This window comes from Ranitomeya variabilis, chromosome 4, assembly GCF_051348905.1.
Source record: "Ranitomeya variabilis isolate aRanVar5 chromosome 4, aRanVar5.hap1, whole genome shotgun sequence".
In the NCBI taxonomy this organism is placed as follows: domain Eukaryota; kingdom Metazoa; phylum Chordata; class Amphibia; order Anura; family Dendrobatidae; genus Ranitomeya; species Ranitomeya variabilis.
This window is the reverse complement of record NC_135235.1, coordinates 188345803-188358424: the sequence shown is the minus strand read 5'-3', so window position 1 is coordinate 188358424 and position 12622 is coordinate 188345803. Positions and strand designations below refer to the sequence as shown.

Here is a 12622-nt window from a genome sequence, read left to right as displayed (position 1 = left end):
TAGCTTCATTGGCCGAGGGTGCTACAACCTTGAGGGACGTTTGGTAGTTAGTCCAGGCTTGAAAATGCATGGTGGTTAAGTGTCTATGCATGCAACTAGTATTTAGACTTTTCAGATTCTGACCTCTGCTTAAGCTAGTTGAACATTTTTGACAGATGACTTTGCGCTGATCAGTTGGATGTTGTTTAAAAAAATGCCAGACTGCACTCTTCCTAGACTCGGATCCCTTTTCAGGGATTGCAGACTGAGCTTTAACCGGATGGCAACGCTGTGCTCCAACAGGTTTTGGCTTTGACACGCGTTTTGGGCCAGATACGGGCCCGACAGATGGAACCTGTTGCGATGTTGATGCCTGCTGCGGCCCCTCCTCCACCTCCGCTTCTGAACTACTGCCGCCTGCACCCTGTTCCCCCAATGGCTGCCAATCGGGGTCAATAACTGGGTCATCTATTACCTCCTCTTCGAGCTCGTGTGCAACTTCGTCTGTGTCACTGTGTCGGTCGGTGGTATAGCGTTCGTGGCGGGGCAACATAGTCTCATCAGGGTCTGATTGTGGATCTGTACCCTGAGAGGGCAATGTGGTGGTCTGAGTCAAAGGAGCAGCATAGTACTCTGGCTGTGGCTGTGCATCAGTGCACTCCATGTCAGAATATACTTGTAATGGGCATGGCCTGTTAAATGTTTCACTTTCTAAGCCAGGGACGGTATGTGTAAAGAGCTCCATGGAGTGACCCGTTGTGTCGCCTGCTGCATCCTTCTCTCTTGTTGTAGTTTTTGCTGAGGAGGACAAGGAAGCGACTTGTCCCTGACCGTGAACATCCACAAGCGACGCGCTGCTTTTACATTTACCAGTTTCGGAAGAGGAGGCAAAAGAGCTAGAGGCTGAGTCTGCAATGTAAGCCAAAACTTGCTGTTGCTGCTCCGCCTTTAAAAGCGGTTTTCCTACTCCCAGAAAAGAGAGCGTTCGAGGCCTTGTGTAGCCTGACGACGAAACTGGCTCCACAGCTCCAGACTTAGGTGGAATATTTTTATCCCCACGACCACCTGATGCTCCACTACCACTACCATCATTACCAGCTGACAATGAACGCCCACGACGACCTCTTGCACCAGACTTCCTCATTGTTTTAAAATCTTAACCAAAGTAACTTTATTTGTTGCTGTCAAACAACTTACACGGTGAGCTATAACTTCAGTATGATTTCAATATCCCTTAACAGGTTGGTGAGACCACAAGGAAAATCAGGCACAATGTTACACACTCTGTTTTCTGTGGCACAAAATCACAGAGATGACACACACGCAGGACTGTCACTCAAGCACTAATGTCAATATTAATCTCCCACCTAATTTATTTTATTTTTTTTCTCAGGGAGACTTTAGAAACCAAATAATATTAAAAAAAAAAAAAAAAAAAAAGGCTTTCTATGGCCCACAATTAGAGAGAGAGAGGTGGCACACCCAGGAGTCAAGACTGGCGCACAAGCTGAAAGGGCAATATTACTCTCCCACTGTTTTTTTAAGTTTTTTTTTTATTTCAGGGAGACTTTAGAAACCAAATAATATTAAAAAAAAAAAAAAAAAATAGGCTTTCTATAGCCCACTGAATGAGAGAGAGAGGTGGCACACCCAGGAGTCAAGACTGGCACACAAGCTGAAAGGGCAATATTACTCTCCCACTGTTTTTTTATGTTTTTTTTTTTTTTTTCAGGGAGACTTTAGAAACCAAATAATAAGAAAAAAAATAAATAAATAAATAGGCTTTCTATAGCCCACTGAATGAGAGATAGCACACACAGCAGTGGCACACAAGCCCTGACTGAGGCCAATATTTTTCTCCCACTGATTGATGTAGTGTTTTTGTGTTGAGGTAGATTTTAGAACACAAATCAAGGAAAAAAAAAAAATGCTTTCTATGGCCCACTGAATGAGAGAGAGGTGGCACACCCAGGAGTCAAGACTGGCACACAAGCTGAAAGGGCAATATTACTCTCCCACTGTTTTTTTATGTATTTTTTGTTTTTTAAGGGAGACTTTAGAAACCCAATAATATTTAAAAAAATAAATAAATAGGCTTTCTATGGCCCACTGAATGAGAGGGAGAGAGGTGGCACACCCAGGAGTCAAGCCTGGCACACAAGCTGAAAGGGCAATATTACTCTCCCACTGTTTTTTTATGTATTTTTTGTTTTTTAAGGGAGACTTTAGAAACCCAATAATATTTTAAAAAAAAAATAAATAGGCTTTCTATGGCCCACTGAATGAGAGGGAGAGAGGTGGCACACCCAGGAGTCAAGACTGGCACACAAGCTGAAAGGGCAATATTACTCTCCCACTGTTTTTTTATGTTTTTTTTTTTTTTTTCAGGGAGACTTTAGAAACCAAATAATAAGAAAAAAAATAAATAAATAAATAGGCTTTCTATAGCCCACTGAATGAGAGATAGCACACACAGCAGTGGCACACAAGCCCTGACTGAGGCCAATATTTTTCTCCCACTGATTTATGTAGTGTTTTTGTGTTGAGGTAGATTTTAGAACACAAATCAAGGAAAAAAAAAAAATGCTTTCTATGGCCCACTGAATGAGAGAGAGGTGGCACACCCAGGAGTCAAGCCTGGCACACAAGCTGAAAGGGCAATATTACTCTCCCACTGTTTTTTTATGTATTTTTTGTTTTTTAAGGGAGACTTTAGAAACCCAATAATATTTTAAAAAAAAAATAAATAGGCTTTCTATGGCCCACTGAATGAGAGGGAGAGAGGTGGCACACCCAGGAGTCAAGACTGGCACACAAGCTGAAAGGGCAATATTACTCTCCCACTGTTTTTTTTTTTTAGGTATTTTTTTTTTTTCAGGGAGACTTTAGAAACCAAATAATATTAAAAAAAAAAAAAAAAAATAGGCTTTCTATAGCCCACTGAATGAGAGATAGCACACACAGCAGTGGCACACAAGCCCTGACTGAGGCCAATATTTTTCTCCCACTGATTGATGTAGTGTTTTTGTGTTGAGGTAGATTTTAGAACACAAATCAAGGAAAAAAAAAAAAAATGCTTTCTATGGCCCACTGAATGAGAGAGAGGTGGCACACCCAGGAGTCAAGACTGGCACACAAGCTGAAAGGGCAATATTACTCTCCCACTGTTTTTTTATGTATTTTTTGTTTTTTAAGGGAGACTTTAGAAACCCAATAATATTTAAAAAAAAAAATAAATAGGCTTTCTATGGCCCACTGAATGAGAGGGAGAGAGGTGGCACACCCAGGAGTCAAGCCTGGCACACAAGCTGAAAGGGCAATATTACTCTCCCACTGTTTTTTTATGTATTTTTTGTTTTTTAAGGGAGACTTTAGAAACCCAATAATATTTAAAAAAATAAATAAATAGGCTTTCTATGGCCCACTGAATGAGAGGGAGAGAGGTGGCACACCCAGGAGTCAAGACTGGCACACAAGCTGAAAGGGCAATATTACTCTCCCACTGTTTTTTTTTTTTAGGTATTTTTTTTTTTTTCAGGGAGACTTTAGAAACCAAATAATATTAAAAAAAAATAAAAAAAAAATAGGCTTTCTATAGCCCACTGAATGAGAGATAGCACACACAGCAGTGGCACACAAGCCCTGACTGAGGCCAATATTTTTCTCCCACTGATTGATGTAGTGTTTTTGTGTTGAGGTAGATTTTAGAACACAAATCAAGGAAAAAAAAAAAAATGCTTTCTATGGCCCACTGAATGAGAGAGAGGTGGCACACCCAGGAGTCAAGACTGGCACACAAGCTGAAAGGGCAATATTACTCTCCCACTGTTTTTTTATGTATTTTTTGTTTTTTAAGGGAGACTTTAGAAACCCAATAATATTTTAAAAAAAAATAAATAGGCTTTCTATGGCCCACTGAATGAGAGGGAGAGAGGTGGCACACCCAGGAGTCAAGCCTGGCACACAAGCTGAAAGGGCAATATTACTCTCCCACTGTTTTTTTATGTATTTTTTGTTTTTTAAGGGAGACTTTAGAAACCCAATAATATTTAAAAAAAATAAATAAATAGGCTTTCTATGGCCCACTGAATGAGAGGGAGAGAGGTGGCACACCCAGGAGTCAAGACTGGCACACAAGCTGAAAGGGCAATATTACTCTCCCACTGTTTTTTTTTTTTAGGTTTTTTTTTTTTTTTCAGGGAGACTTTAGAAACCAAATAATATTAAAAAAAAAAAAAAAAATAGGCTTTCTATAGCCCACTGAATGAGAGATAGCACACACAGCAGTGGCACACAAGCCCTGACTGAGGCCAATATTTTTCTCCCACTGATTGATGTAGTGTTTTTGTGTTGAGGTAGATTTTAGAACACAAATCAAGGAAAAAAAAAAAAAATGCTTTCTATGGCCCACTGAATGAGAGAGAGGTGGCACACCCAGGAGTCAAGACTGGCACACAAGCTGAAAGGGCAATATTACTCTCCCACTGTTTTTTTATGTATTTTTTGTTTTTTAAGGGAGACTTTAGAAACCCAATAATATTTTAAAAAAAAAATAAATAGGCTTTCTATGGCCCACTGAATGAGAGGGAGAGAGGTGGCACACCCAGGAGTCAAGCCTGGCACACAAGCTGAAAGGGCAATATTACTCTCCCACTGTTTTTTTATGTATTTTTTGTTTTTTAAGGGAGACTTTAGAAACCCAATAATATTTAAAAAAATAAATAAATAGGCTTTCTATGGCCCACTGAATGAGAGGGAGAGAGGTGGCACACCCAGGAGTCAAGACTGGCACACAAGCTGAAAGGGCAATATTACTCTCCCACTGTTTTTTTATGTATTTTTTTTTTTTTTCAGGGAGACTTTAGAAACCAAATAATATTAAAAAAACCAAAAAAAAAATAGCCTTTCTATGGCCCACTGAATGAGAGAGAGAGGTGGCACACCCAGGAGTCAAGACTGGCACACAAGCTGAAAGGGCAATATTACTCTCCCACTGTTTTTTTATGTATTTTTTGTTTTTTAAGGGAGACTTTAGAAACCCAATAATATTTAAAAAAATAAATAAATAGGCTTTCTATGGCCCACTGAATGAGAGGGAGAGAGGTGGCACACCCAGGAGTCAAGACTGGCACACAAGCTGAAAGGGCAATATTACTCTCCCACTGTTTTTTTAGGTATTTTTTTTTTTTCAGGGAGACTTTAGAAACCAAATAATATTAAAAAAAAAAAAAATATATAGGCTTGCTATAGCCCACTGAATGAGAGATAGCACACACAGCAGTGGCACACAAGCCCTGACTGAGGCCAATATTTTTCTCCCACTGATTGATGTAGTGTTTTTGTGTTGAGGTAGTGCAGCGCCCCAGAGTCCTGGTCGTTGCAGTAGCATGGTTCAGCCACTAAGGGGGGCCATGCTGCGTTCGATGGCACGGAAGGAGTTCTCTGAGCAGGTATCACAGTCACCAATACATTTCACAGCTGGGCCTCCGGGGGGAGCTAAGGGTGCTATTCATTAGGCCACTCCCCACCATAGTGGGTAAACTGGGGGTCAGGCAGGAAGTTAGAGAGAGAACGCTGACGGGATTGAACGGAGCAACACCTGGTGGCAGAGGGTGTTGTGAAGGGAGAGACTGTAGGGTCTCTGCCAGGGGTGGGATCCTGGCAGAGGCTTGGCATGGAAAGAACGTAAAGGGACCGTGCCTGCTCAGCATAGCGGCGGTGCCCAAGGAAGGACTAAGAAGCGAGATAGATTGTGCTGAGTGAGAAACGAAATCAAGCGAAAGGAGATACCAGTGAGGGTTGTGCTGAAAGAGGCAGCACCTTACTGAGGCGCACTATCGGTGGCCGGAACGCCGAGGAGGTAAAGAGTTTCAAGCCATACCTCAGACCTACGGCAGGGCAGTTAGCTTGAGGCGGACTGTCTCACGCATCACCCAGGAAGGCAAAGGGGGGTACCAACAGGAGAGGGGCGCAGATAGAGTCCCGGAAGATCTCCGAGCCTCCCCGTCATACGGGTGCGTTCCTACCATAGTATCTGGAGGGACGAGGAAGATCATTGCGAATTAAGTTGTTGTGAGGGAACACGAGAAACAGACACAACAGTTGTGGGGTACTTTCCGTAAGCACAGCAGGGAAGGACTGCAACACATAGCGCTAGAAGGAAGGCACCGATTTCCACCTGCAAGGAGAGCTCTGGAAGTGCCATTGGACCGGCCGGACTTGCGCAGCCTGGTGAGCCGTATTCCGGACTGAGGACCCAGAGAGCTTCAGTAAAGAGGTAAAGAGACTGCAACCTGGTGTCCTCGTTATTTACCGCGACCTGCACCCCACAACTGCACCGCTACAACATCACTTATTGCACCGGACGTCCCCCACTGACAGACAGGGCCACGGACCGGGTCTAGCCACCGTGACAACCCCAGGACTGAGACCTAGAGGCCCGGCTCCGGGTACCCCTAGGCCCTGCGGCGGTGTGGGGGCGCTCCAACTTGGCGTCACGAACAGGATCTACTTAAGCCTGAAGAATCAGGTCATGTGTGCCTAGAGACTGTGATTTACTGTGCTTGGACTGTACTTTATTGCAAGACTGTGTGCTGTGCCATTTGCCGCCAAAATCCGCCGCCATTGCAGCGCTGAGGAAAGCGCAGGAAGAGAAGAGGGGCGTGGAGTGGGCGTAGACGAGCTGGAGAGCGTGAACAGTAATGGCCGCCCAGTCTAAGTATTTCTGTGTCCTGAGGACGTGCCCGTCAACAGCTGAGGTACGCCTCCTGATCTTGGTCGGAGGGTGGAGACCATGGGGACGGGGCCGCCCACGAAAGAGACCGCGAAAAGAGGACATTGGAGGACAAATAAAGATGGCGACACCAGGAGCACCACGCGGAGCTGACCCGGTCCGGCCCGAGGCTGCGCAACCCGAGACAGCCTCCAAGATGCCAACGCTGCGGGGCCTGACCCTCACAGAGCCACCAATGGGTCGACCTCCTTTGCCGCTGTCTGCAGAACGTGTGGCTGCGGCCGAGGCCCGACAGCTAGCCCGCCGGCTGAGGGCCGATGCCCACGTACTTACACGGCTAGGCCAGCCCACAGAGATTCGTCTGTCCCCAGTGTCCCCTGTCGCCATCCACCCGGCCGTGGCTGGAGGCATGTCACCGACGCCGGACTTAAAGATTTCACCAGATGCTGAACATCTGCGGCGTCTGATGGCCGCATGGAGGAGCCGACCCCAGCCTGCGGAACAGGTTGACTTGACCAGCGCTCCAGAGATCCCGTCCTCACACTGGGGTGTAGTGGTGGCCTTTAACCCCCGGTATGGAAGAGGGGTGATTCAGGAAATTGGAGAGCCGCTGCAGGTCCGCGTGGATCGGGAGGAGGTGGAGCCTTGCAGCGGGAGGCTCGATCGTGACCTGGAGCCGGGAGACGCCGTCACTTACACGAGGTGGAGGAGGGACACTGGCGAGACGGGCTGGTTTGCCCGAGGTGTCCAACGATGCGTTGCCTTCCAGGCTGCTGCCGGAACACCAGAAGGAGCTGATTCAGTGGGGAAAGCAGCAGAGCCCGGCCCTGCGGAACCCCGGGAAGCCCAGCCTTGCCGTGCCCCGGAGGGACGGGTGCACCTGCCGACAAGGAGGACCTCCCGGCGAGGGGTTTTATCATTACTGGGACCGGAACGGCGTCCTGGCTCACCGGGGCGATCTGTTGGCCTGGTGAGGCCGGATAAGAGGCCGCCTTCTGCAGAACCCCAGTAAGATTTTATTACTTTATGAAAATGTAAATAGTTACTGTTTGTCTTTTATTCCTTTAAGTTGCTGCTAAACCCGCCCAGGGTTAATGGATCCCTCTGTTCACCCGGGATCCTCTTTGTTTGTTTTCCTTTCCTAAAATTTTTGCACAAGTTTAAAGAACTGCAGAAATCATGGACTGTGCATGATTCGAACTTCCCTTGTAAATAGTTTGCACCTTCTTAAAGGTGCTCCCTACTGGTTTTAGCCAAAGACACTTTGCGAAGATATTTGCCCTATTTGTTTGAGCCAAAGACACTTTGCGAAGATACCTTTCCTACCGGTTCTAGTTAAAGACACTTTGCGAAGATACCATGCCGGAACCTTTGCATGGGCCGGTAGGCTGAGGAGACGAGCTACCTTAGAAAGACTTGGTCTCCTCTTAAAGGGGATGTGAGAAACTGAACTTGAGAGAGATACTGTTGCAGAACAGTAATGCCATAATGATGCCTTGAAAAGAAATGTAACTGTTTTACATGCTAAGTTATGTGTGTTGAATTTGTTAAAATGTGAAATTTGAATAATGTTTTGAAGACAGGAAAGATGCAGAGAGCCCGTAGGGGTAGAAGTAGAGGTCTGCATAGTTGAAAGTAAGAGAAGTAATAATGAGGGTGAGGATAGAAGGTAAACCCTGCGTCCCCATTGAAAAGTTACTTTATTGCTAAGGACAGAGAGTGAACCCGTAGGGGTTAGAGAGTGAGTCCTTAAAGGGGCCGAGTAGAGCTGGCTCAGAGTTCTTCAACCGAAAGGAATGTTATGTCTATACTGTGTATAGTAGCGAAAGGCAGTAGGCCCTGGCTGAACAGGGCGGTCCTGTAGAAGAAAGGAGAGGCAGTAGGCCTGGTGCCGTAGGGACAGGCGGTCCTGCAGGTTCACAAGAAGGAGAATGTAAAGTTGAAATGCCTTATAATGTGATTATAGGAAGGCCTTTGATAGACTAAGAGTGTGAGTTTCTTAAAGGCAATGTTAAGTTATTATTTCAAAAATTGCACTAAATAGAATACCCGGTTGGGTAACAGAAGTTATTTATACTCTGTAAATTATAAGGTTAATTATGTTTGTAACGTTACAAGTGTCCTCACCTCCCATAAAGGGAAGCCTACTTAAGTATACTTATTGTTATTTGCACTCAACAAAATTGTATGTCTTTTTGCTAACCTGTATTGTTGTTTTTCTTCCCAGTCCCGGAGTACTGTGTTTAACCAGGGGGGAGTGCAGCGCCCCAGAGTCCTGGTCGTTGCAGTAGCATGGTTCAGCCACTAAGGGGGGCCATGCTGCGTTCGATGGCACGGAAGGAGTTCTCTGAGCAGGTATCACAGTCACCAATACATTTCACAGCTGGGCCTCCGGGGGGAGCTAAGGGTGCTATTCATTAGGCCACTCCCCACCATAGTGGGTAAACTGGGGGTCAGGCAGGAAGTTAGAGAGAGAACGCTGACGGGATTGAACGGAGCAACACCTGGTGGCAGAGGGTGTTGTGAAGGGAGAGACTGTAGGGTCTCTGCCAGGGGTGGGATCCTGGCAGAGGCTTGGCATGGAAAGAACGTAAAGGGACCGTGCCTGCTCAGCATAGCGGCGGTGCCCAAGGAAGGACTAAGAAGCGAGATAGATTGTGCTGAGTGAGAAACGAAATCAAGCGAAAGGAGATACCAGTGAGGGTTGTGCTGAAAGAGGCAGCACCTTACTGAGGCGCACTACCGGTGGCCGGAACGCCGAGGAGGTAAAGAGTTTCAAGCCATACCTCAGACCTACGGCAGGGCAGTTAGCTTGAGGCGGACTGTCTCACGCATCACCCAGGAAGGCAAAGGGGGGTACCAACAGGAGAGGGGCGCAGATAGAGTCCCGGAAGATCTCCGAGCCTCCCCGTCATACGGGTGCGTTCCTACCATAGTATCTGGAGGGACGAGGAAGATCATTGCGAATTAAGTTGTTGTGAGGGAACACGAGAAACAGACACAACAGTTGTGGGGTACTTTCCGTAAGCACAGCAGGGAAGGACTGCAACACATAGCGCTAGAAGGAAGGCACCGATTTCCACCTGCAAGGAGAGCTCTGGAAGTGCCATTGGACCGGCCGGACTTGCGCAGCCTGGTGAGCCGTATTCCGGACTGAGGACCCAGAGAGCTTCAGTAAAGAGGTAAAGAGACTGCAACCTGGTGTCCTCGTTATTTACCGCGACCTGCACCCCACAACTGCACCGCTACAACATCACTTATTGCACCGGACGTCCCCCACTGACAGACAGGGCCACGGACCGGGTCTAGCCACCGTGACAACCCCAGGACTGAGACCTAGAGGCCCGGCTCCGGGTACCCCTAGGCCCTGCGGCGGTGTGGGGGCGCTCCAGTAGAATTTAGAACACAAATCACGGAAAAAATAAATAGGCTTTCTATGGCCCACTCAGTGAGAGATGGCACACACAGGGATGGCACTGTAGCAGAAATGCCAATCTTAATCTCCCACAAAAAAAACAAAAAAAAACAGGGACTGTCCTACAATTACTATCTCCCTGCAGTAATGTAAGCCAGGTATGGCAGGCAGCAATAGGAGTGGACTGATGCACAAATTAAATAAAAAGTGTGGACAAACAAAAAAGATAGCTGTGCAGAAAGGAAGGAACAAGAGGATATGTGCTTTGAAAAAAGCAGTTGGTTTCCACAGTGGCGTACACACAGCAATACAGCTATCACGGAGCCTTCTAGGGCAGCCCAATGAGCTACAGCGCTGAGGGGAAAAAAAAAAAAAAATAGCTTCCACAGTCCCTGCACACCGAAGGTGGTGTTGGACAGTGGAAATCGCTGCAGCACAAGCGGTTTGGTGGTTAGTGGACCCTGCCTAACGCTCTCCCTGCTTCTGACGAAGCGGCAGCAACCTGTCCCTAAGCTCAGATCAGCAGCAGTAAGATGGCGGTCGGCGGGAACGCCCCTTTATAGCCCCTGTGACGCCGCAGACAGCAAGCCAATCACTGCAATGCCCTTCTCTAAGATGGTGGGGACCAGGATCTATGTCATCACGCTGCCCACACTCTGCGTTCACCTTCATTGGCTGAGAAATGGCGCTTTTCGCGTCATTGAAACGCGACTTTGGCGCGAAAGTCGCGTACCGCATGGCCGACAAGCACAGGGGTCGGATCGGGTTTCATGAGACGCCGACTTAGCCAAAAGTCGGCGACTTTTGAAAATGATCGACCCGTTTCGCTCAACCCTACCCATGACCATTCATTATTTAGAGGCAGTAAATTTATGAGCTGGATGCAAAATTAATTCCAACAGCGCATTGTTTAACAAGGACATTGAAGAACGTTATAGTTAGGAGGATGCGATGGACATAAGGCAAATTATCAGCCAACAAGCTAATAAAATTGCCAGGGACCTAGGTGAGCAGCAGTGTCACGAGGCTGGCATCTAAATCAGACTATTGTCATTGGATCAGGGAAATTATCTATTTAAAGGAAACTATTTGGAGTATACACAATGCTACATATTTGTTGAATACAAGACCCGGGCAATACTTATGGATACAATGACACACATCTTTAAAGAGTTTTTTTTTCCATTAACCTGAATGGTTATAATTAGTGTTGAGCATTCCGATACCGCAAGTATCGGGTATCGGCCGATACTTGCGGTATCGGAATTCCGATACCGAGATCCGATACTTTTGTGGTATCGGGAATCGGTATCGGGATTAATATCAATGTGTAAAAGAAAGAATTAAAATAAAAAATAGGGATATACTCACCTCTCCGGCGGCCCCTGGACTTTACCGCCGTAACCGGGAGCCGTTGTACCTAAGAATGCGCGCTTGAAGGGCCTTAGATGACGTCACGGCGCTCTGATTGGTCGCGTAGTGGTCACGCGACCGCTACGCGACCAATCAGAAGCTGCGGACGTCTTCTAAGGTATTTCAAGCGCTTGAAAGACCTTAGGTGACGTCACGGCTTTGTGACTGGTCGCGTAGCGGTCACGCGACCTCTACGGACCAATCAGAGCGCCGTGATGTCATCTAAGGCCCTTCAAGCGCGCATTCTTAGGTACAACGGCTCCCGGTTACGGCGGTAAAGTCCAGAGGGTGAGTATATCCCTATTTTTTATTTTAATTCTTTCTTTTACACATTGATATGGATCCCAGGGCCTGAAGGAGAGTTTCCTCTCCTTCAGACCCTGGGAACCATACAGGATACCGTCCGATACTTGGTGTCCCATTGACTTGTATTGGTATCGGGTATCGGTATCGGATTAGATCCGATACTTTGCTGGTATCGGCCGATACTTTCCGATACCGATACTTTCAAGTATCGGACGGTATCGCTCAACACTAGTTATAATACATTTTCATTAGTGATGAGCGAGTGTACTCGTTGCTTGGGATTTCCCGAGCACGCTCGAGTGATCTTCGAGTAATTGTTAGTGCTCGGAGATTTCGTTTTCATCGCCTCTGCTGCATGATTTATGACTGCTGGACAGGCTGAATACATATGGGAATTCCATAACAAACAGGCATTCTTCACATGTATTCAGCCTGTCTAGCAGACGTAAATCATTTAGCTGCGGTGATGAAAACTAAATCTCCGAGCACTAACAAACACTCGGAGACCACCCGAGCGTACTCGGGAAAATCCAACCAATGAGTACACTCGCTCATCACTAATTTTCATAGTAAAAGATAAATTACTGTAGTTTTTAAATAGATTTTATCTAAGCAATCATCACCTCTATATTTTGCAGACACAATTATTCAGATTATATTATATTTTTATTATATATACCATATATACTTGAGTATAAGCCGACCCGAGTATAAGCCGACCCCCCTAATTTTGCCACAAAAAAACTGGGAAAACTTAATTACTCGAGTATAAGCCT

General features: G+C 46.3%; 1 protein-coding gene across 3 annotated transcripts in view; it reads left to right on the top strand.

Moving 5' to 3' along the window:
* CACNG7 (calcium voltage-gated channel auxiliary subunit gamma 7) overlaps positions 1 to 12622 on the top strand; it is a 195672-nt gene that overhangs the window by 141495 nt on the left and 41555 nt on the right. The window lies entirely within an intron of this gene.